The following is a 27,003-nucleotide window of genomic DNA, read 5'->3' as shown; positions in this document are numbered from 1 at the left end:
GATGATGATGATGATGATGATGATGATGATGATGATGATGACAACAAGGATGATGATGATGAAATTTAGAGGTATGCCATCAATCCTTAATCTATTTAATATTCATTTCTTGATAGAAATATATTTGTCTAATATGGTTAGATATTTTATTCATTATCTATTTAAAAGCTACAAGTTTAGACTAGAAATAGAATACTGCTAATCTAAATTAACTATTAATCTAAATTAATTAAAATAAAATTATTTAAAATACATATTAATGTGTGAATTTATTGAGCCTTATTTTATTTTAGGTCAAAAGCATTTGTAAGTGTTTAATTTAGAAAATGGAATTCATTAAATATCTATAAAAGGGAGTTGTACCTAGAATAAAATTCATAGGGAAAACATAATATAAGTGCTTAGCCCTTCACTACACCTACTTCCCTAGTAGGCTTATAATGTGAGACTGATTTAAGTGTTATATTGTGTGCCTTTTAATGTTTTTAATTTTTATGTGATTCTTATGATGGATGTGATTATGATTATGATGTGATTATGCTCACGATAATTGAATTACATTTGTACGAAACTGAACCCCTTTCAGAAGAATCCTGCATAGTCTCATGGATCGACAGGTATAAGTCAATACTCCTGATAGACAGTCTATTTAATACACTTATCAATAGTAAGATTGATTTCTTCTAAGATCTCTCCCATTTTCAGGTACCAGCGAATAGGTATTTATCATAAGTGTCTTCGTCGAGTGAGGGAAATATAGGAATAGAAGAGGAAAGTGAGACATGCAGTTTATCTAGAATAGGGAGACTAACTAGAGATCAAAGGACTAGAAGGAAATTCAATAAACGCATGAAATTTTTCCTTGCTCAAGGGGGGTCATGTTCTTATGATGATGAGATGGAAGGAGACATCGAGGTGCCCTTAAGGTACCAACATCTACAGAAACATTGGGTACCCAAGGAACTTAATCCAATAAACACTTATTTTTGTGTTAACGAGAGGATATATCGCATAGCACAATCATCATTACATGGTTTGGGCCTATTTTCTATTGATTACAAATTGAACCGCATAGATACAAATGAGGCTACTATCATGTGGGTGGTACATACTATTAAACCAACTTCTAATCAATGACTCGAACATACCATTTAGTCAATAAATTTTTGGCTAACATTTTTATACTTGATCTTTGACACAGGGGCATAATATGGAGCAACCACCCAGAGGGGATGTTGGCGATGTTCCCGACTCATCTACACATGAGTAGGTAAAACTCATTGTAATTGTACAAACTAGATAGAAGCAAAATGTTATTTTTTTAATGTTGTTTTCTTCATTATTTTGGAGTAATTTTGATAATACTAATACTATTTTTGTCACAGAGGGCTAGTGGTCGGAGGGAAGGAAAGGAACCTGCAGTCCCTCAGTAGCCCACCCCTAAGGAGGACCCTTTTTATATTGATTTACCAGAGACCAATGACCCGATCGGTTTGATTAAAAAGTTGCTAAAGAAAATTGGGAAATAAATTATGCATTTGGCAACCATTATGCCTACTACTTAGGAAATAAAAAATAGGGCATCTGAATTTTTGCACATCTTTGAAACCTTAAAAGTAAGTATTAATGAAATTTTCAATTATAACAAGAGTTCAATAATGGTTTTTATGTTATGCTCTTTTATGGCATTAATTAAAATATGGATGCGTTTTCTTCACATAGTTTTTTGCATGATTTTGAGCCCCATTCCCATGATGAGGGTGTTGCAGGTGGTTCAGGTAGATCTCATGTTCCATTCCCCACTTGTGTTTTCCATTGAATATATATAGGAATTATCATAATCATTGACAATACATGCAATAAAGACTTAATTTATGTACGTGTTCTATATTTACGCATGCTCTAACAATTTTATTCCTCAACTTCAGATCCTATGATGATGTCGCCTCCATCCAAGACAACCAAAAATCTCTTTCCGACTACTGAGTTGACAACACACAGCTTACATGCATCAAATGTTGCACCATCTACTGGTACACAAATCCCTCTTTTTCTCTCTTATGACAGCGACAAATAGTTTTTTTTTTACAACTTTTTAACATCAATTATCATTTGTTCTTTTATACTTCATGACAAAGACTTATGAAACTTTTTGCAATAGGAGTTGCAGCATCATTTCCTAGATGTTCCTATTTTCCTAGTATGGGAATGGTGAAGGATGTCATATTGATCATCAATGACGATGAACACATTCCATTAAAAGTAGCCAAAGTTACAGGTACTTTAAATTTATTATTATTATATAGTGATATAATAGTAATTTAGTTTTTGATCACTCTTCATTGACTAATGATCCCATGATTGTTTTGTAGGGAATGATGTTTTTTGGAGAAAACTTGGTGATGAGTGTTTGCAAATATTCGGGCCCACACTGCGTACCTGGTGGAACATCATATCCTAACTAAAACCCCAAACCACTATTTTGATTTCATTTCATTGCTAGAATAGTTTTCCTTTTCATCCATTTATTGAACTATATTAAAGGTAGCTTCACTTCATTTATGAGGCTAACATGTTTTTTTTACTTAAAAGGTAGAATAACCAAGACAAAAAGTTGAAGGATGATCTTATAGAGAGCATGACCCAACTCTTTGGACCTCGTGCATTTGAGAGAAACAAGCTCCTCGAAAAATTTGGTTTATGTTTGAAGTATATTAGGGACCACTACAAAAAAAAATTTATGGGATAACCCTAGGTACGAGTGTCCACCCTATGTTCCTGAGGCTGAGTGGCAAGCTCTAATTTTGGATGGAAAGTATAAAGCTAGCAAGAAAAATAATATTACACCAATGGAGAGTACAACAAGGTATGTGATACTATTGAGAATCTAATTATGTAATAATTAACCTCTATATTTATACTATCTAACATATTTCAAACTTTTCATAGATTGCCTGACACATCAAAGGCAACAAAGGCAAGACTAGAAAAGCATGGGACACACAAGCTTGGCTCTGGTGGTTTTTTGAAACTTCAAGAAAGAGTTGTAAGTATTAGTAAATGAAAAATTGTATCAAATTTTTTACATAATGTGATGGGAAATGCTAGGATAGACTAGCTTGTCTATGCTCCTGATCCTCAACTTGGATCTTAGTGTTCCTCCACACCAATATATGATGCAGAGTAACATGCTTTAGAAGCACCAACAAACTCCTAGCACCTTGGAACAACTAAGTGTATATGAGCAATGTTAGTATGCTAATAGAAACCAAATTTAAATAAAGCTTCTACAAAGTAAACAAAATTCATAAACTTCAAGATAGACTAAGATGAGCTCTCAATTAAAAACATGAGCCATTAATGGGCTCTCTCAATAAGAAGCTCTCTTGTTGAGTGGCTTTGTCTAAATAGATAGGATGTATGCTCAAGCTTATGCTTCAAAAAGGGCTTCAAATGGAGTTGGAATTTGGGTGTGAGTGTATGGTTTTGATGTAAAATGGCTTCTTAAAATGGCATTATGACTTTACTTCATGGATTGTGTTATTTTGCAAAGGGGAAGGATCCAATTTATAAGCAAGAGGCTTGAGGGATCGATGGCTAAGATGCAAGGATGGGGAAAAGCTCATGGAGGGCTCAGATTGCATGAGAAGAGAGCACATGGATTGTGCTTCCTTATAGCCAATCAGGGAGTGACACATGTCACAGGGTGAGAGGATGGAGGAAAGGGGAAGGATGAGTCAACAAAGGAAGCTCAAGGGATAAAATCTTCATAAAGACCCTCATAATGGCTTGTAAGAGCAATAAAAGGGCTTGGAAGAGTCATTTATGGCCTAGTGGGCTTCATAAAGTTTTATGGTTGAGATATTTTGAGGGAGATGAGAGAAATTTCGACTTGGGCTTGATTAGGAGGGTTTTAAGCTTGCTTAGGATTGTGCAAATGATTAGAGGATGGATTAGGATGGTTTAGGATTAGCTTAGGGATAGGCAAGTGGATGGCATTTAATGAGGGTGGGTGAAGGAGGAGATATTTGTTAACTTTGGCTTTGGTTACTAAGTTTTAACCCATTTTTAGAGAATGTGACAAGGTTAGGAGGGGATTAGGATTAGGTTTAAAGACATCTTCTAGAAGAGTCTAGACTTTGGATGAGGATAAAGACTTTCTAGAATAGTCTATAATTTCCTAGGATGAGGATGAAGACTTTCTAGAAGAGTCTAAAACTTCTTAGGATGAGGATAAATTAGATTTTAGGAAATAAATAAAGTTTTATTTATTTCAAGGGTTTGGGTTGAGGAGATATTTATTAAAACTTTTTTAATAAACATGAGGATTAATATTTAATCTTAATTAAATATTTTGAGATGGGATTAGGGGTAGCAAATGATGGGATTAGCCTTTAATCAAAAGTAAAGGAGGATTAGAAGATTTTGGAAGAGGTTAGTGGTCTTAAGGAAATTGGCTAAGTTTTGGGCAAAAAATAATTTATTTATTTATTTTGGGTTTTTTGGTCAATTTATTAATTAAATAATTAATAAATAAGTAAATAATGTTTAAATAAGATTTAAACATTTTTGGGAAGGATTCCTTAATTAAATATTTTTAATTAAGATAAAGGGATTTAATGGCATAAAAATAAATAAATAAATAAATAAATTAATTAATTAATAAATGATGATGTCATTAGGAATTTTTCAGAAAATAAAAATACTTTATTTTCTAAAGGTTTTTAGGTGTCTATACTAAGCAATTCAAGTTATCACCCTAATCCTCTATTCTCCACAAGAACATTCAAGGCTTGATTCACCTTCAAACAAGGAACTAATCTACTATTACAACTGCTCCTTTAATTCATGAACCCAACTCATCACATAAGATTGCATACTACTTACTTCTCCCTTGTACCATTTAAGGCCTCACACACCCAACCTTGACACCAAGTGTTTTGGACAACTCCAACCCTCTAACATAAATGGAAACCAAAACAAACATCAACACAACCCAAAACAAATCAGGTATAAGGCAAACTTGCTGTTACCAGTCACAGGGAAGATTGCAGCACTTGACCTTTATTCTACACACCCAACCAAGAGTGCAATTGGATCCTCTAGGACTCCCAAACACCAAAGATAGTTTAGAAAAAATCCAACATGACCAAAATAAGGTGTAATAAGGGTTGGAAACCCTACTAACTATTTACCATTTCCTTTTGATATTTTAACTACCCTCCATTGGTTGATGAAACAATGCAAGTAAAATTCACCATACCACACAAAAATGCAGGGCTCAGAGTTCAAGAGATGCCTCACAGAAGAGGATAAGAGAATTGGCTTCCAACAAGGCTATAGAGTTGTGGCTGAATGGCTACAAGCTTAAATTAGTGTGGAAGATTCTAATAATGATGCATCTGAACCACAGGTAAATAAGCTAAATGAAATTTATTTCAAATTGAATAGTTTACCAATTAGTCTATTTGATGTTAAGTTCCAATATAAAGTGAGTATATTTGTTTTAAGAAAGCAATGATAACAATGCGTAAGATGTTGGAATGCAGCCTAACAATCCTTCTACACAATTTGTGGATGCTGAAGGTTTGCATGATGTGCATCCCAGTGGTGGAGGTATACATTTGCTATTAAATTTTTTATATGTAATTGCAATTGGTGTTTGGATTAACGTAACATTTTGTATAGCAACTGTAGAGGATTGAGTGGTCGATGTTCATGAGCATGTTGATGTTGAGTCCAGACAAAATGATGTGGTCAAATCAGGTAAAGAGTGCCATAGTTATGTTATTTAAAATAATTAAATACTTGTAACAATTATAAGAAATTATTTTTAATTTAACTCTTTTATTTGTTATTGTAGAGGACCCCCCTTTTCAACAGCATAGGAATTTGAGATCATCAAGAAAAGAGAATAGAACAACTGATGAGGGGGGAATTGATGATGACACTGATGCTCCTCTTAGAGCTTACATAGAAAAAATAAACAGAAAGAAAAAATAGAAATGATTGTCATCTACATACCTTAATTGATAATGACTGAATTTTATGTCTCAATGAATTTAATTATGTGCTAATGAATGTTCATAAATTATGTGTTAATGCAGAATATTGATGAATGTTGCATGTTAACGAATCTAATGTGTTAATGAATGTTATCATGTGATATTGATTGAATGTTACATTTTATTAATGGTTGAGAGAATGAATGAATGTTAGATGTTAACGAGAAATGTAGAGTGATGTTAGGGGGAGGGGGTGGGGCCAAATGAGCTTCTACCTTCACGTGGTTGGCCCTGTTTAGTAGAGAATACTAAACTATTCTCGAAACAAAGTGAAGCTCAATAAGATACTAAATATTTCTCTATTTTGTCCTATGTTTAGACTGTTGTCCTATGCATCTAAGGCTTCATGCTTTGAACTATCATGAACTGCTAAACTTGTAGCTTTTTTATTCCATCTTTGGATCTCAGCACTGTCTTGGGACTGTGATATCACCAATGATATGATTATCATAACTAACTAGGGAAACAATGAGTCCCTACATTTCATTGGATCTCATGCAACGATAGAAAGGCAATGAGAGTACAGATACTTGTGATGACACTTGAGAAAACCTTAGCGTGTCTACCTTGCATTATCATACAATCAACTTACGATTGATGCATGTGTACAAGTTCTTAAAATTTACAGTACAATTTCCTCACTACATGAAAACAAAATAGCCATAGAGTAAGCTTTTCATACCAATTATATATAGAAGCTATAGAATTTTACAATTTTTATAGTTTAATTTCCCTTTCTAAGTATGATAAAAATATCATTAGTATTCTAATTTAAAAAAATCCAAAATAATATAGGATTTTCTAAGACAACTAATTATTTTATCTAACTTCCTTTCAGCTTGCATAAACAACTGCAAGATTAATATTTTATCATAACTCTAATTTCTTACGATACCATCCTTATCTATTTGGAAACATTGTAGGTAACAATCACTTCCTTGGCTTCAATTTTTAATGAATATGCTATAAATAGCCAATTTGAGACAAGAATCTACCTTTAGGCGAGTAATTTGTAGTGATCTACTAATATTCTAGAGATCATTATTGGTCTAATATAGGTTTTTCACTCAGGCATGCTTAGTAGAAATGAGGATTTTCTATTGCTCATAAAACCTAGTAAGCATATGATAGTATTTTCTATGATATTTATATTGAGTAGAAATTGTAAAATAGAATTACGAGTAAGCATAATACTTTAGTGAGTAAATCTACAACAATTTTCCTTTTTTGTTTTACTTTGTATCCATCACAATTGCGACATGCACCAATAGAATTACAACCGAGTTGCTGTAGCGACAATGCCATATACTGTCACAATTTCCTAAGTGTCCATCACAATTACAACTTTTGCCAGTTTTCCAAGTTTTTCGGCAGGGCACTATGTTGCCATCGAAAAATGCTGCCATTTTTTGTTGGCGCCATAGCACCTTGTCAAATTTTGGCAAATCTGGTTTCTGTCGTAATTGCGACATTAGTCAAACTGGGTGTCCATCGCAATTGTAATGCTTGCCAATTTTCCAAGTTTTCTGGCAGGGTGTTATGTCGCCATTGAAAAATGCTGCCCTTTTTCGTTGGCACCATAGCGCCTTGTTGGATTTTGATGAATCTAGTTTCCATCACAATTGCGACGTGAGCCACACTGGGTGTCTGTCGCAATTGCGACATTCGCCATTTTTCCAAGTTTTTCGGCAGGACTCTATGTCACCATCGAAAAACCCTGTCATTTTTTGTTGGCGCCATAGCGCCTTGCCAAATTTCGACGAATCTAGTTTCTGTCACAATTGTGACGTCAGCCACATGAATTGTGATGGATATGTGTCGTAATGGTGATGGTAAAGGATAGACATCATAATTTTTGACCAAAAAATAATGGCGTATATTACTGTCGTAGTGGTGACACATTTTTGTCGTAATTGTGACACATAGCCATCGCAAATCGATGCCAAATGTATTATTGCTCCAATAGTTCACTTTAAGTTTCAACACAAATTCAGAATATAATTTTCTAAGGAAATAAAATGGTATGTCTAAATTTCCATGTGGAGGGATATCAAAGACCATCCACCAACGATCCCAAAAGTTTGCATGTATGGTGTCATTTGTGCACCATTTAATTGATGGTTTAGATTTTTTTGGGTCAACTAGTAAACCCATTTTTGGGTTCGCAAAAAGACTGGCCAAATTGTGTTTGCTTATGTTGAGGGCCGCAAGCTCATCATAATCCAAAACATCATCAAACATCTCGTGCATTTGATCATGCCAATGAAGAGTGACATTTTGTTGGTTTGTAAGGGTTTTAATGTTATCCACTATGGTGTTTAACGTGGATAACATAGGAGCCAATGTGGGTACATTATTATATGTTCTATACAAACCTCTCAACTCGGTGAGATTTTCATTTATCAAATCCTCGATTCAAGGAGGGTTTTGAGGGGGTAGAGGATTGTTTGGTGGATGATTTTGTGGGGGTACTAGATCGTTTGGTGGGGGGTTACGAGGAATATTATTCCCTGCCTCAGTGTCATCATTCTGATTAGCCATTCCTACTGAATTGCAAAATGTAATATATATTTAAAAAAAATCTTAATTTTAACCTTTTTTTTCAAAAAAACTCTAGATTCAACTAAAACAAACAAAATCATGCTAAAATCTATCGAATTTAGATTAAGAATTAGTTTTAAAAAAAAAAAAAAACCTTAATATCCGATATCCGATCCTATATTTGATATCCGGTCACGCGCTAATACTGGCCCCCAAAATGTGAGAAATAAGGGCCCGCAGGTTTGGTCTTTTTTAAATATGTAATGTTACAGATATCGGATATCCGATTGCCCACATATCTTATATTTTATATATAAGATATAACATATATAACATATAACATATAGCTTTGAAATATTATATTTTATTATATTTTATATATTTTTATATTATATTATATATATATTATATTACATTAATAAATATTATAATATTAAATATTATATTATATTATTATATTATTATAATATAATATTATATTATTATAGTTTATAATATATTATACTTTTTTATTATTATAATATAATATTATTATTATAGTATAATATTATACGATTATAATATAATGTTTTTATATTATTATAATATAATAATAATATTATAATAATAATGTCATATGATTATCGGATATCTGATATTAGATCGAATATCTGATAAGGCTCGTCTTTTCCTTCCAAGCTTAGTACTTGGATAGGTGGAAAAAAGTTAGAGCGGATTTTGAAGCAATTTTATACGTGTTCAAACTCTATTTTTTTTACATCGCCACTTTTTGACACACCATGATCCTACACATATCCAGTTATGATATGTCTTCAAAAATATTGTAAAGGGCATAGAGACACCCTCCTTGTAGGAAAGGAAACAAAATTATTTAATTGTTCTCATAGCCCACTTTGATATTCATTATAATGGCATTCAACAATCAAGTTATGATTATTATGATAACTTTAAAAATTAATTAAGATTTAGTTTTAAAAACTTTATCCATTCTAGGCTATAGAATTAAGATTGACAAAGCTTTACATAAGGAATGGTGGGACCAATGTTAGAAATGTTTTAGAATAACTGAGAGTGGGGGGAGTGAATCAGTTATTCAAGGTCCAAATGTCCTATTCAAAATTTTTCATCAAGTGTGCCCACCAAACTTATTCATTCATCCAAGCTTTAACTTTCCTATTTAGCAAGTTACCATAAATAAACATGCAAGCATAACACATAAAAAGATCAACACATAACAGAGTGATTTATGTAGAAACCCAATTTGGTAAAAACCACTAGTAACATGCTACTCAATTCCAACTCTTCTGAAGTGATGCCCTACGAAAGGCATGTCCTGTTAAAGGCTACAAGACATTGTTAAATGTTACCCAATTAAAGGATTTAACCACCCTGTTAGAAGTGGGCTTGGTTAGAGGACTTTAGAACATTCACTTGGAATTCCACCCTATCAAAGGATTTACAAATGGCTATTAGACCACCCTAATTCCATAGGATTTTCTTTTACCCTAATTGATACAATTGCTAGATAGTAACAATAAGGGTTTTTGACCTAATTAAAACATACAACTTAGTTTTCAAATTTTTGATCACTTCTCAGCTCATGACATTGCCTAGCTTTTAGACTTTGTAGCTCTGATAGCTTGCCCTCCTTTCAAGCTTAGTCTCCTTAAGTCTTCATGCTCAATGTACTAGTGCAATCCTCTCTTTCTAACCACTTGTTGAAGTAGAATCTTTGTGCTCTGTTCTTCCTTCTCTTAGATGCCTTCTCTTTGACACCCTTCAACCACTTCACAATTTGGCACACCAGCAACTCCTGTATCTCGGTCTGTGACTCCTTAAATATAAATCTAGAATTTCTTTTCCTACTCGATTCTTCCCTCCCTTAATTTCAATTTGTATGGATTAGGTAGGATTCATTGAATCTAACCCATTTTTGTTTCTTCTAGAAACATCATGAAGAATCCTCTTGAATTCACTCAAAAATGGTTTACATAAAGTTCTGTTCCACCAACTCATCATCCTTATCCTCCAATTGGTTCACAAAATTCAAGGTAACAAATTTTTCAACTTAGATTTGATGAATCTTTGTCATTTCCAATAATGCAATAGCTTGACACTGTTGAAATTTTGGTTCTTAGCACATACTGTGTTACTCGGCATCAACTATGTTTTACTGATGCTTGACACCTAAAGTTTACTCAACAACTACTAAGATTTTCTGAAACTTAGCTCTTTCTATATCTTTCAACACTTGAACTTCACTCTACACCTAAAGTTTACTTAGCACACACTAGATTTTGCATTTGCTCGGCTCCAACTAAAAATTTGCTTGGCTTAAACTAGCTTGATTGACACTTATTGATGAACTTAGTTTAAGCTTTGTAGCCAACCTTGTTGTAACTTATTCCTCCAAAGTTACTAAGTGTGGCCAACCTCTGTATCTTCAAGTATGTTATCAATACATCATTTAACCAATGTCTTAGCTAATCCTTGTACTTCATTACAAAATCATAACTCAACCTTTCCCTTAGGTTCTCTTGTTACATCTTGTTGATAAAATCCTCTTCATCAATCAACTAATTGATAGTACTTGGATCTTATAAGAAATTTTCATTCCTACAAATATTAGGTTTGACATCAATGACAAAACAATGATTGAAAACATTCTTTTAACAACAATGAGTGTAGGGTCTATAGATTCTAAATTCAATGCTTCTTTTAGCTTGTATAGATTTGTTCCATAAGAGTTGCTAGAGGTTTGGAGTCCATCATAGAAAATCTAGTTAATATGTCATGGGTATACTTTCCTTGATTTAGAAAAATATGGTCTTTCTTTTGACATAGTTATAGACCCAAAAAGTAGTGTAGTAGGCCCAGATCCTTCATTTCAAATTCAGCTATAAGATCTTGTTTGCATCTTTCAATTAAATGATCTTCACCTATTATTACTTATTCATCAACATACAAAACAAGTATTTACATGTTATCGTAAGGTATTTTGAAATATATGTGTTGGTAAATAGATTGGTTCTTTTTCAATTTAACTCTCAAATGCCCAAATCTGAAAGAACGACTTGATACCAATAATTGGATAATCTATCATCAAGTTAATAGATTTCCTCTGAATTGAAAGGTACAACTCCCTTGTCGAATGATATTCAATGAATCTTTTTTCTTCCTAAACTAATTGGGTACGTTCTTAATCCGAGAATAGAAGAGGGAAACCAAGCCAACCCTAGTAGAACTCAAGCAAATTTTAGTTCCTAAACCTAGCCAATACCAAAAACCCACAATTCCTATGACTTCTCGACATTGGTAACGCAATGATGTTTCTAATTATGAAAATGCAATGACATGAAATGAAAATTAAGATTAAATATACTAATCCTTACAACATGAATGAATGATAGTACTTTGATCTATCACCCATTAACCATTTAGCTAAGAATGCAAGAAAGTGCTCAAAATTGATTATAACAATACTTTGATTGAAAGTAATTAGAAAAAGTGACGCTCAAATAATTTGATTCATAACAAAACCTTTCTTTTTTTAAACACAAAAAACACAACACTCTAACTACATTTCCTTGCAATCTTAGCCAAATCTGTTACAAAAATTGATTATCAATCTCCAATGCATAAACAAAAATATAGAAAAATCAAATGCCCTCCCCTCTACTCCAGCAATATCTACTTGTGTAGAAAAGAAGAACCCTTTTCCTTGAAAATGATCAGCCATAAATAATCTCTCAAGTGATTGGTTGATTTTTTCATGATTATTCGGTTACTCTGCCTCTTCGATTTTGTAACTATTCAATTTGTATTTGATTCTTGGTCTATACACGTGACTTGTGGACATTTCACCTTATTCGATCTTCCCGTTGCATGTTATCTTCATTTTTTAACATACATGTTTAATTCCTATTACGAAAGGAGTACCATCAAAATCTCTCTTTAAGTGCATATCCTTGGTCAAATCCAAAGGTTGAGACATGCTCTTCATATTAGATGGTTTGCTCAGGTTCTTTATTTATCCAAGTGTTAATTGCTACCCTTTATGTCTTTGAAGATTTGTATAGAATTTCTAACACATGGCATAGTATTCGGGTTGAACTATTGAGGATAATACCTAGAAGACTATCTTGCATTCAGTTAGAATTACCAAGATTTGACCCCTATGTTGATGTCATCTTTCTTATGCAAGAACATTCCTAGACACATCTCCAATAAGTTCAAGGTGCATTCTCAAGAAAAAAAATGCAGAAATGAATTTCATGCTGCTTGATCTGAAGTAGAGTTCAGACCTTGGAGTATTCTTATGATTTCAGCAATATCATCCAAATAATATTTAGCTTTACTAGGCTTCTGACCCACTATACATGCAAACACTTTTTCTCCATATGATAGTGATGGTCTGGACATGCCACTTGTGATGCAATCAAACATCTCTTCATCAAATTTGTTATCTCCAATACAAAGAAAAAAATTTGGTATTGTGCCTCTTTGCATCATTACTGAAAGAAGTTTTTTTGCTTCCAGTCCCTTGCTCACACCTTGAGGTTTCGCCTCAACAATATGTGTACCACTCTTGATAGATATGGGCTCATTCGCAAGTACACTCTCAAGATGATCAAGTAGTTCTTCTACCTGGTAGGATCCAAAATCTTGATCAGCATCTCAATAATGCCAAACTAAAGCACTTTCCTTCGATTCTATTGCATAGCCATTTGTAGTTTCAGTACATAATTTCATAATGGGTTTGGTAGTTTGTTTCCAATCAAAATCTGCTACATTCACACATGTTTCCTATTTAGAATGTGGACTACACCTTAAGAAATACCCATGCTCTGCCATGTCAATTTCTAAGCACCACCTCCAACTTCAAGGCTATAGCTAAAGTTCTTAGCATCATTATCATCTCCCATAAAATGCAAAAATAGGGGATGTGTCTAGTTGAAACACTTCAAAATGTAGACAAAAGTATTGCTCAAAAAAATTAAATAATGTTAGCATCTAAGTAGCATTCTCAACCTCATGTGGATTTGACTTCACATATCAGTGATTGGAGGTAGGACCATCATGAAAATCAACTTTGTGATCTCCTTTCAAATGAGCCACCAAAGATGGTATATCACCAACTACTTTACATTTAGGACCTACATATATGCAATTATATGGCCCAAGAGGGTACTAAGCTTCATGCTTTAATTTGCTATAATAAGGAAATATCTCTTGGCAACCATAACACTAATATTTGCATGGAAGCTCTAAAGATGTTGTGACCTTGACTATTCATATGCTGAGACTACTTTTATACGATGCCTTTCTTATTACATTCATCGAACCATATCTCCAATGTGCTACCTTCATTAGAATTTTCCCATTTGGCATTCACTATCACATTGGACTCATTCTTGTGTAGGGGTCATGAATCAGACTCTTCTATTACTATGATGACAAATCTTCATTATTTCAATGTGGTGCCTTGCCTTCAAATTGATTTTTATGATTGGTGCCTTGCTCTTGATATCAGTGACATATGTTTATGTGTGTCCCCTATTCCTCATGATCTGATCTCTTCGTATCTTTGCAGTGGGAGATATATTTTTATTTATTCTTTGGATGACTAGCACTACTCATAATTAGAACAAAATCAGTTCCATTAAATGTACTTGTTGAGTTTTGGATTTCATTCGAAGGCTCCCTGTGGCTTTTGCAATGTACATTTTTCATTGAAAGACCCTAGTGGGAATTTTGGACTTTTACTTCTCCACTAGCAGGATTTTGATTCCTGAGTGTGAATAGCAGAAGGTTCATTTTCTACCTCCCAATTGGGATTCCTCTTTTCAATTTTTTTTTTTGACAATTCTGATCTACTTGACTTCACTAAAGTCCATTCTTCATTTCTCCAATGCATCTGTCAAGATTTTCAATAGGGACTTCCCATTAGCAAAAAAATTATTTTCAGCTTCTCGCCTGGTGGCAAACTAGAAATGGATTGCAACATTGTATTTTCCACTTCTTTATTGTGATCACTATTTTGTGCCAATTGGTCCATGGATTACATTGAAAATGCAATTTTGATGACATAAACTCGTGTTTTTCTGCTTAAAATCAAGATTTTTCATTTTCTCTTTTGAGGTGGAAAATGAGACTTTGACTTCTCCATAAGTAGAAAATATCAAAATGACTTCTCCTCTTCTTTGCAAAAAGTCCCAAATGAGCTTCTACTATGGTGGGAAAATTGGAAATCCAGTTCTACATCCCAATTCTAATTCTGCATTCCAATTCCAATTCTGCTTCTTTTTGTCTATTCAATCAAACAATTTTGAAGACTAACTCAAGTGTTTTTTTCTCTAAGTTAGATTATGAACATGAAGCTGAAGAAGCATAATAGATCATATCAAACTAAATTTTTAATTATGAATTGAGACAATGAACTCTAAATTGTGGCATAGGAACTTTCACATCTGCATTAGAACTTTGATCTTTATCCTTCATAGAAATATTTTTAAGCAAACTGGAAATGATTTTGGAGAATTCTTTATGAGAGGTGCCTTTAAAAGTTTTTAAAATGGTGTACAGAAAGTGCACCTACAATATGTTAGGATGAGCTTTATTTTTGGAGTATCCTAATTTGGAGAGGTAGCTATCTATCCATTCATACCAAGCTCATGGTGCTTGTTTGAGGCCATAAAGAGCTTTGTTTAGTTTACATACATATAGTTTCTTCTCTTTTATAATAAAACCTTTAGGTTATTCGATATATACTCATTCATTAATGACATGATTTAGAAATGTGGTCTTGACATCCATTTGATGTATATTCCATCCTTTGGATGTCACAATTGCAATAATCATCCTTACTAAAGTGTATCGAGCAACTAGAGAAAATGTTTCCTCATAATCAATACCTATCTTTTGAGAGAAACCTCGAGCAACAAATCTTGCTTTATATTTTTCAGTACTACCATCTGAAGCATACTTGATTTTGTATAACCACTTTGATGAAACAATTGATTTGTCTTTTAGTCTAGGTACAATATCCCAAACATCATTTTGTAAGATGGATTGATATTCTTCAACCATAACATCTTTCCATGCTTGAAAAGATAGGGCTTCTTCAATAGTTGATGGTTCAAATTTTGTAAGATGAGTTACTAGTGCAGTGTAACAAGATTCATTTCTGGTTTTCTTTCTCTCACAGGATATTTCAACTGGTTCAACATTGTTTTCTTCAATCATTTTCCTTTCCCATAATAACCTATTCTTATATTAGAGATGTCTCTATTTTTCAGTGTCTAATAATAGTTCATTCTCTTCTGATATGTTCTCCCTCTGATTTTCAGTTTGCAAATTTTCATCTAGTTCTACGATGGGCTCATTTTCTATACCTGTGGATAGTTTTAAGGCAATGTTTTCTTCAAATTTGACATTTCTATTGATTTCAACTGATCTCTGCCTAGGTATAGAATCTACACCCTTTGGTGTTCTCATTGTACCCAACAAATATTGCTTTCTATTAGAGAAAGTGTTAATTTATTAAATTATCTTTACTCCCTTCTTAATATTTCACTTTATGCAATTCACATTTCCATTTAATAATTAATTAGTAATTTTATTAAATGTCATTGACCTCTTAGGGTTTACCTTTTAAATTTTTTGATCTCCCTCTATAAGGATTGATCTTTTGTAAATATCTCTTATTCTTTTAGTTGATAATACAATTTGTATATTCTCATAGCAAAACTCTCACATCTTCTTTGTCTTTTCCTCTCTATAATAAGTTCTTGTATGCAGGTATTCTTTGGATTTGTATTTCTCAAATCCTTCATGGTATCAGAGCCTAACCTACCATAGCTTGTTCTTATTTGTAGAAAAAGAAGAATGAGGGTTTGGGAGAACAAATCTAGATTTTTTCACATATTTTAATGATTAGATTTAGAAGACATCAAAAACCACATTTTCATATAAAATTTGTTGATTTTGGACAATGTTAACTAGGGAGGCAAAATGAATTTGCATACTAGAGCCATATGGCTTCTGGCACACAATCTAATGTAGGTGAATACAATTTTAAATTTTTTAATTTAAAAATGGTATTTTAACACCATTGTGGTAAACTAATCGTAGTGACCACCATCATGGTTACACTAATTGTAGTGGCATTGCTAGCAGTCTGTCTGCTCACCACAGTGACCCTCGCTCAAATGTGTTGTTGTGGCCCCACTGCCACTAGCTTTGCACTGTTGTGCTACCATCGCTATTGCATTCGCCACTGTGCCTCTGCTCAGCCCATCCATCACTCATGCACGTCCAACACACCACCAGAAATGGTTATTATTATTGTTATTTTAGAAAATATTTTTTTCTAGCCTTCTAGAGGTCTTGGCAGTCTTTTTTCTCTAACTTGAGCATACAGAGGTGTTTTTCTGATCTGAAAGAAGCACCTAAAAGATGATTTAGAGATAGAGATGATAGTAAAGTTATTGTTTGGATTTTTTCCTAGTTTAGTACCAATTTATTCACTCAAAGTCAAATGATGTCTTCTATCTTTCGGGGGCATAACTTGCTTGTTATTGCTCCATTTTTTTTAATCTAAAAGAAGTGATGGAAAAATCTTCTCAAGAAATTTCCAAATTCTCTGCCTTTTCACCATGATTTATTACCAAGTATTTGTGAACTCAAGTGAAGTTTTTTTTTGAGCTATCCTTGTATAAACATTCCTTCTGCAAGTTGAAGTTCAATTATTTGCAATGTGGGGGTATTTTTCCATTATTTTCTATTACAATATTAGTATATTAGAAAACTTCAAAAAAAATTCTTAAAACAATGGCCAAGACCTCTTCTTGTCTAGTACTTCCAAACTGACATAACTATCATACATGAAAATCTTCTACGGAATGACTTCTCGGTTCAAATACTTTGTGATCTTGTTTAGATACATTGTAGCAAATATTTCATTATCAATATTATACTTTGTAGCACATGAATAAGATGGATGAAGCCATGGGTTTGATTTATTTGAGTGTTTTACACAACTTATAATATCATCTTGATGAGTATTCCACTCAAGAAATGTGGGACAAGTTGAAGGGCTTGTTTAGTACCATCAACAAGTTTAGAGCACTTTAGATTAAGGTAGAGCTTACTTCTCTTATACCAGATGCTTTCCCCTCCATTGAAGACTTTATCATGAGGTTCAAACAAGAGAGAACTTTGTTATACAGATACAAGAAATAGAAGATAGATAAGGAGTGCATCTATCTGATTCTATCAAAGCTTCATGGAAACTTCTAGATTTTCTCTTCTAGCTTCCATTATACTATGGATTCCTTGGGTCCCATATTTACCATGCCCACTTTTGAGGTCTTTTGTGATCGATTGACTAGAGAGTGGTTCAAGCTTACATGGTTGGATACTTTCACAGATTCAAAGACATAGGCATTGGTTTCTTAGACATCTATAGGGAAGTCAAAGCAAAAACCAAATCCCAAGATAGATTAAATAGGTAATGAGAGTTCCTCCAAGCCTACTCCTAAATCATATGATTAAAAACCCTCTTCAAAGGGTAAATCTTCTAGGTTTGGTGAGTCTTCCTCCAAGACTAAGAAGTACATAGGTGATTCTTTAAGTTTTTGTGGCAAGGAAGGACATATTATTTCCAAGTGTTGTAAACATCTTGAGGCTTTAGAGGAGGCCATGCAACAACATAGTATTGCTTCTTTGAAGCCACCACCTCCTCCTTCAAGGAAAGGACGTGGCCTTTCTACACAAGCATTGCCTTCTACATCTACTTGGATTCTTAATTTAGGTGCTTCCCACCATATGACACACTCACCTAATTTTTTTACTTCACTTTCTCAGAGTGTTACTATGTAGATTGTAATTGGTGACTCTACACAATTTTAAGTCATAGGTTTAGGAACTATCTATTTAGAGGGTGGTTCACTATAGTAAGTTCTCTTAGTTCTAGCCATTTCTACAAACCTCTTGTCTATCTTTCAGATTTTGAATTTTGGGCTCTGGTAAGACAGTTTAGTTCTTACTACATGATGTGGTTATTTGAGACCTCCATAATCTTGACTTGGTTGTTACTGCTGGGAGTGTTGATCTTCAATCTCAGTTATATTAGTTTGAGAGCTCTAATTCTATAGATGTTTCTCTTTTTTCTCATGCAGATATAGTTAACAAGCTTTGGCATGAACATTTTGGCCATGTCAACTATAGATATCTATAGTAGATGAGTATATAGGATCTAGTGATTGGGCTACCTCAGATCTCCTGTATTGAAGGTGTTTTTCAAGGTTGTGTACTTGACAATCATCGCATAGATCCATTTCTGATAGATAGATCCACATGTGCTAAGATGTCATTGAATTTGATACACAATAATCTTATGCCATTCCCCATTTCATCTTTTTTAGGTGCTTGATATCTGCTTACCTTCATATATGAATTCTTTAGATGCATATGGGTGTACTTTTTGAAGTACAAGTCCAATATCTTTGATTCATTTCGAATCTTTAAGAAATTTTTGGAGAAGAAGTCTCATCTTTCTATCAAGCATATACATACTAACAATGGGGGGAATATGTAAATCAATCTTTGAAAGATTTTTACATTGAGCATGGTTCACCACATTAGTTCATAGTTCCCCATACCCCATAGTTGAATGGTGTTAAGGAGAGAAAGAATAGGACATTACAGGAGATGGCCAATTGTATGAAACAATCTTGAGCTATGAGTTCTTCATTTTGGGCTGAGGCTATCAATTATGAAAATGATATTCTGAATCAAATGCCTCACAAGGAATTGTGACACTTGACTCCTGAGGAGGCTTGGACTCATGTCAAGCCAAATATTTCTGCTTTCCAAATTTTTGGTAGTGAGGCTTCAACATTTATTATAGATGCTCAGCTAAAAGCCATGGAGAGGAAGAGCTGACCACTCATCTTTTTTGGCTATTGTGAGATGTGAAATTTTATAGGTTGTTTGATCCTAATTCCAAGGATGTCTTGTTTCAGTGAAATGTTCAGTTTGATGAGTGTTATCCTCAGATGAAGCCTCCATCACCAACTTCTCCCTCATGACTATCTATTACTTCCTCTACTCTTCCACATGATTATACATCCTCTAAGAAAGATCTTGACATTAATCCCCCTTCACCACCTCCACCAATTTTTTAGCAAGTGTCCAAGTCATCCTGCAATAGGTGATCCTATGGTAGGACCTATGGAAGGTGATGTTGAGATAATGTGTGTTGCACACATTGCATAATATTGTTATATTATTTTATTTTATTTTATTATGTAATGTTGCACCTAGATGGATGTGCAACATGTAAAGATTCCCATGGGATATTCTTGATGAGTTGTATTGTAACACTATGATAATATTCTGTGTAATTATATAATATTGGGGAAAAGAATTAAAATTCCATAATTAAATATGGGGTCAATGGGTTAGGTAGGACATGGTTTAGCACATGGTTTATCTAATACCACTTGGTGGTTTTGTAGGACATGCTACTGTATAAGAAACCAAAAGGGTAGTTGTAGAGAAAAAGGAAAAGATAGAAGGGAAAAAGGCAAGAGTCCAATAGGACAAGGCTTAATAGGTTAGCCAAGGGAGCATTTGTGAAGGTTGGAAGCATGGCATGGGATGTGTGGATTCATGTCTGTTTACATGGATTGTTTGGTTGTGGCTATGGCTTTGAAGGCTTCTAGGGTTGTATTGCAATGGTATTTTTGCTGAATAATACACGGTGATGGACACTTTTGGAGGCTGGGTTTTTTTCTCATGAGGGTTTCCCAAGGTATATCTTGTGTCACAATTTTGTGGGTATGTTGTCTATTCTCTTGCATGTGGATTTTAACTACATATTTATTTCAAATCTATTATGGGTTATGTAGAAACAGTTACATTCTTTGTTGTAAGTTTCCTTACAAGTGGTATCAAAGCTGTGGTTATGTTGTTGTAACCATAGATTGAATCCATGGGAATTCATGGGAGGTTAAAAGAAAGGGAATGATATATGAGTTGTTTATTGTAGATTTGGGGGTTTTGGGTTTATTGTTATGATGGGATATTGGTAGATTTTGGGCATGTAAAGTTTTTGGACAAAAGGATTTTTTTGGTGTTTAATTTAAATGAAGATTTTAGGGGGAGCTTGCAAAAATGACCTCCTAGGTTAAAAAAAACCTCACCATTGGATTTGGGTCAACATTTTCATAAATTTGGATGTATAATATGCCCTAGTTTGGCCATGTGAACATAAATTACAAAGGTTTTTTAGTTTCATCATGTGATGACCATCAAATTTAATCCTGTTAGAATTGTCATCACAAAAAATAGATCATAGTGAAAATGGTAAAAGGACTATCTTAGTAAAATGACCATAACTTTCTCTCAGGATATTGGATTTCAGACTTCTTACAAACATGGAAAGCTAATTCAGAGGACTACAAGGTGGTGTAGGTTTGGTTTTGGGATTTTGACATTTTGTCAGGTTTTAAGAGGCCAAAAGTCAGCTGTTGTTTAGTTTGAGCACAGATTAGGGTATAACTTGGGCATGCAAAGTTAAATTTTAGACTTTGAGTAGTCAAAAGAAAGCTCTTGGAAAGCTCTACACATTGGTTCAAATTGGTGCAAGTTTGACATGGTTTGTTTGGTGATATATTAATCTAAATAGTTTATGATATATCTTGACTATGGTAGCATTGTGTGTTTATGACCTTGTATGTTTGGAGATTTAAGAATTGATTTCACTATATACTCAATTTATATTTTAGATTGGTCTCATGATGGTATAGTTATCAGTATTTGATTTGGATATGTATGATGACGTGTTGGGTCTACAAGTTATGTAGTGTTCTAAGAGGTCTATACTTATAGGTTACATTTATGGCTTGCATATGGGTTGTCTTTACCCATTGATCTTTCATTATTGATACATATTCAAATTGGTGGCTTGGATTTCAGTTGTTTATGCCCTAAGTCACATGATTTTCTATTTTTTTCTTCGTGTATAAGGGATGAGATGTTGTTACTAGGTTTAGTCATAGTGGAGGATTGTCGTTGAGTATTTCATGTTGATAAGTTGGACATTTCAAGAGTTAGATGCTTAGTTCATGGATGTGATCATGGTGTCATGAATTTTGATATGACATGATTGGATATACAAGTACATCCTTGATGTTCACTGGTTTAGATTGTTGATTTAGTTATGGTGGTATATCTTCTTGGATGAGGATCATGGTTATTTGGTTTCTTTTAAGTGTTAGAATCTGATAAGATTAATAACCCAAAAAACTAGTGCAAAGAATAAATATCTAAACTATGAATGAAAATGATACAAAATCAAAATAGCATCATAGAGTTAGTCTCCAAGAGAGTAATGCAAATGCTGGAAGCAAAATAGATATAAGAGGATGCAAAAAACAAGAGCTACAAATACAATCTAGGTAGCATGCTTATATAGGCTAGGAAGAGGGAGGAGGTGGCAACACCAACCAATGAGGAGCAACCATCTATTGGACTAAAGCTAGCAAAGTATCTTTCCAAGATAGCTAATGGATGCTCACATGTAGGAAGGTGACACCTCACAACCATTCACCTAATAAGACATGCTTTATTAACCTAAGTGAGATTATTAAAAGTGTAAGAAAAACCTAACAAAATAGGAAAAATTAAAAACTATACTAACACCCCCCCATAAGCAAAGCTTAGGTGGATGTAGAAATGGGTCCCGGTAAGTCAAGACTGATGAGGTACTCATGTACATAAAATTCCCCCAAAAGAGAGAGGAAAGATACTCCCCAAAGAAAATTAGGACTCCAAGTGAGAGGAAGAGGCCCCCCCAAAAGATGAAGCATCCCGCACCCCCAGCAAAGCTTGCAAATCTTGTTCAGTAGATCCACTTACATCCAACAAGTTTTCTTCCCTTAGGAAAAGGGGCAAGATCCCAAGTGTGGTTCCTCATCAAGGAACTATACTCTTCCTGCATAGCTGTATCCCACTTAGAAATACCAGAAGCCTCATGAAAGGACTGTGGATTTGAGGCAGTAGCAATGAAGATATGTAGAGCATCCTGGAATTATGAATGAGTCTGCTTCATGTTTGATGGATCCCCAACCCAATCACCTACAAACAGAAAGGTCTATCTAGCCCAAAGTGGACCAGAAGATGGAGAATCTAGAGGAGAATCATCAACTTGTGAATGATGACTAGGAGAGGAAGGAGGTGAGTCCTCTGAATCACTCTTTGCATAAAAAGTGGAGGTGGAAGACTGCTCAAGTGAATTTGACCCATCAAAAGATCTATCATGTATTCCAAGTGACTCCAATGTCAAAGTAGAAGGCAACCCTGTGACCATGCTTTGCTGGTTAAGCTGATGTAAGTAGTGGAAGTTAAGATGGTCAAACAGCTCATGCCATAATCTGCTCACATAATTAGAGTGAGTGAGCGAAACAGTCAAAGGAGGATCAGGAACAAAGTGAGAAAATATATAGAGTCATGACTGATGATTTGCTCTCCCAGCTACAACTATAGAATCATTGTACAACTCACATATCTCCACTGAACTAGGAGTGAACTCAACTCGCTTGCCTAAACCTATGTGAGTGATCTGGTATACTGATAGGAGATTAGTTGACAATAAGGGTACACAAGGAACATCATGGAATGTGCCATCCCCCACATCAATAGACCCTCTCCCACACACCTCAACAAGAGTGTTATCACTCATCAAAATAGAAGGCATAGTACATGGCTCCAAGGATGCAAGTTCTTCCTTAGATGAAGCCATGTGGTGTGAAGCACCCAAATCAAGAACCCAAGTGGGTGGTGAGGAAGCAACTGCAAAAAGGTCCTTGCCCTTTCCTTTCCCCTTTCTATTTTCTTTTTCCTTGTTAGACCCTTCATTAGAACTTCATTTAATAGACTCAGGAACACTAATATTATTCTTCTCAAGAATGTATGTCAAATGATCAAGTTTTTTCTGCAAACATTTATGTTCATCATGATCAAGTATTTTACAATAGGCACATTTGACCTTTTCTTTCTTAGGCTTATCGCCCTTGGAAGATGGTGTATCAATAGTTACTTTTGAAGAAACTGGTATCTGATCCTTCTTCTCCTTGTTATTCTTTTGTTTCTTGTCCTTGTTATTCTTTTGTGCCTTGGTTGGCAGCCAAGGCATGTGACTTAGAGGATGTAAGAGTGCCCATCCAGATTAGCTTGTCCTATTCTCAAGTGAGATTGAAAGCAAAATCATCTAAAGATGGCATGGTGAATTGAGTACCAAGTGCGCCCTTAGTAGCATAGAAGGTAGAGACAAACACAGAATATTCTGAACTTAGCTTAGAGAGAATACTAAGAATCAGTTGTTCATCTTTCTTTTCAATTCCACATTATTTTAACTACAACCTTAGTGATTTTAATTTGGTGAAGAAATCTTGGATTGTGTTGAAATTTTCAGGACTTAAACTAATTTATTTATTTTCCAACATATGACCCCTCATTAAATCTTGTGTGCCAAATAGTGTTTCTATCTTTGTCCATACTTCATTTGGTGTATCCAAAGACTCAATGTGAAATAGCAAGTCAGGAGAAATAGACAAACACAATGTTCCATATGCCTCATCACATTTGTTAAACCACTTAGGCTTATCTTCATCTTTAGCAAGTTCAGTTTCAAGTCACATAGTTATCCTATTTAATCCAGCTTTCCTTAAGTGAATTGTCATGCATTATTTTCACTCAAAGTAATTGTATGGAGTTAGGATGGGCATATTTGTTTGGTCCATGATGAAGAAATGCAGAGAAGAAATGCTAAAAAGAAGACAACCCAGCCACGACAATGCCCCCCCCTCTTTTTACTCAATCAAAGAACCCCCCCAAAGAAATATGATTTAGCACTTTATTTTAGTGCTTTTACAACTACCACTAGAAAGAAATACTTAGTGGTCTTGATTTCAATGCATTACAAACCCTCATGAAGAGCATATGTTAAAAGTGAAACTTAGGCACAATAATCAAGGAAAAAAATAACACCACTGTAATCTACTCAAAAAATCATGCACTTTCAAAAAAAGAATTGCCTTGATACGAGATTGTATGAGAAAGTTATGATTCTCTGAAATTTCCAAAATGAGAACTATGCACAGTCATGGCCGAGAATCTACAATTTTTGAAGAATTCATGCATGAAAATTAAAAAAAAACTCCACTATTGGATAGAGCACAAAAAAATAGCCAAGTTCATAAGAAGAATCATAAAAATCGGAGTTTGTATGAGCAAGAATGATACATTTGCAAACTGTATTCAAATCCGTGACTGCCAATGGAGAAGGGTATGGCTATAGCTTTTCATGCTCAATTCTATAAAATATATAGCTTGCATGCAAAAACTAAAAGATACCCAGATGGTTTTTTGGTGCTGCGAACAAAACTCAAAAATCATTTTTCTTGCTTATGTACAAAAGATGTCGATGTAGTGTTAATCAGACGCCTTTAACAGTAAAAAATAGCTCCAAAAATCAAGAAATGACCTCAGCAACCAAAATATGACATTCAAATGCTGGATCAGCTTCCTAAATCCATCAATGGCATGCTAGAACCTGCAATACTTATTGAAAACTCCATATGCACGTTGGTTGTTAGATTTGAGACTAAAACTCCAGAGAAAAACTATTTTTGTCAAAACTTTTCTAATTCTCAAGATCATCCAAAGATGCAAGAGAAGAGCATACTTCATTTTTCAAAAAACTACAATAAAATTTATTAGCCCCCCCCCGCCCTCTGAATCTCTCAAATAAGGAAACTAAAATCTACTCTTGTACATAGAAAAGCTCTGATACCATGTTAGAATCTGATAAGATTAATAACCCAGAAAACTAGTGCAAAGAATAAATATCTAAACTATGAATGCAAAATATACAAAATCAAAATAGCATCATAGAGTTAGTCTCCAAGAGAGTAATGCAAATGTTGGAAACAAAATAGCATTAAGAGGATGCAAAAAACAAGAGCTACAAATACAAGCTAGGTAGCATGCTTATATAGGCTAGGAAGAGGGAGGAGGTGGCAACACCAACCAATGAGGAGCAACCATCTATCAGACTAAAGATAGCAAAGTATCTTCCCAAGATAGCTAATGGATGCTCGCATGTAGGAAGGTGACACCTCACAACCATTCACCTAATAAGACATGCTTTATTAACCTAAGCGAGATTATTAAAAGTGTAGGAAAAACCTAGCAAAATAGGAAAAATAAAAAACAACACTAACATTGAGGAGTAAGTTTTCTTACTTCTTCTTGAAGAGTACTATTCTTTTCAAATAGTTCTTTGATTGCTTCATTAGCTTCATCTAAATTGCTTGAATGTCTTCAATTTTTTCTTCAATGTAGAGTTGGTCATTCATCTAGATTGCAAGATCTTTTCTTATTTTTAGGGATTGAGAGAGTTGTTCTTTGGCCTTTTTGAGTTGTCCAATAGCCAATTCAAAATCTAGCTTCTCATTGTCAATAGCCTTGTCAAGTTTGAATACCTCCATAGCCTTTGATCTTTTCTCAAGTTGTTAAACTACTTTCCCGAGAACCACAAAGCTATGATACCAAATTTTGGAAATATTATGATACGCTAAGTTACTTAGAGGGGAGGGGTGAATCAATAACAATAAAACTTAATCCTTAATTAGCAATTAATAATTTATGATGATCTAATTGCATGTATGAGAAACTAAAAACATTAAAGCACTCATAACACTTTGACACACAATTTGGTGACCCAAAAATCTTCCAAATAGAAAGTAAAATTGGGGTGGGGATGATACCTACAAGCTTTCTTACGACAATATAAAGTTGGTCTCTTAAGGCTTACAATGATCACTTTTGATGATCTACCCTGTTAGGAGAAATAAGGATTGTTAGGTCCACCTTACAAAAGGATTTACAAACATACAATGAAGTATGCACTTATTAAAGAGATTTACATTTAAGTCTACTAGGTCTACCTTGTGAAAGGATTTAACTGATCCATGTGTTAGGATGAAATAGTAGCTGGTCTTTGGTCTGCAACTTGATTTGTTGAATGAGATTCCTTTGAGTATAGTAATCACCTTATTGTGATAGATAAATCTTTGTTGCTCCTTATACAGTTATAGCCTTTGTAATTCTCTCCTCTGCTCTTTTCTTATTATTACATTACTTCCATATCATACATTGGATGTGATACAATATGTTACATATATACCAATCCAATTTACAAATTACAAAGTCGGCTACAATACAAGTTTACACAAAAACCACAAAGTTGGCCCAACTTCAAGAACTTTGGTTCTGAAGACTGGCTCGGTGAGGTTCTAATATTTGGCATCCACTATCAATGCTTGGC

At 34.1% G+C, this 27,003-nt stretch overlaps 1 pseudogene; it reads right to left on the bottom strand.

Annotated features, from left to right (window-relative positions):
- Nucleotides 1–12,878: 12,878 nt before the first annotated feature.
- LOC149540996 (alpha,alpha-trehalose-phosphate synthase [UDP-forming] 6 pseudogene) lies at nt 12,879–13,358 on the bottom strand (annotated as a pseudogene).
- Between the last annotated feature and the right edge of the window lie 13,645 nt (nt 13,359–27,003).

The sequence above is a fragment of the Cupressus sempervirens genome, chromosome 9 (assembly GCF_028749045.1).
Source record: "Cupressus sempervirens isolate cs-2001-9-10 chromosome 9, ASM2874904v1, whole genome shotgun sequence".
NCBI classification, from domain to species: domain Eukaryota; kingdom Viridiplantae; phylum Streptophyta; class Pinopsida; order Cupressales; family Cupressaceae; genus Cupressus; species Cupressus sempervirens.
This window is presented reverse-complemented; position numbering and strand designations above follow the sequence as displayed.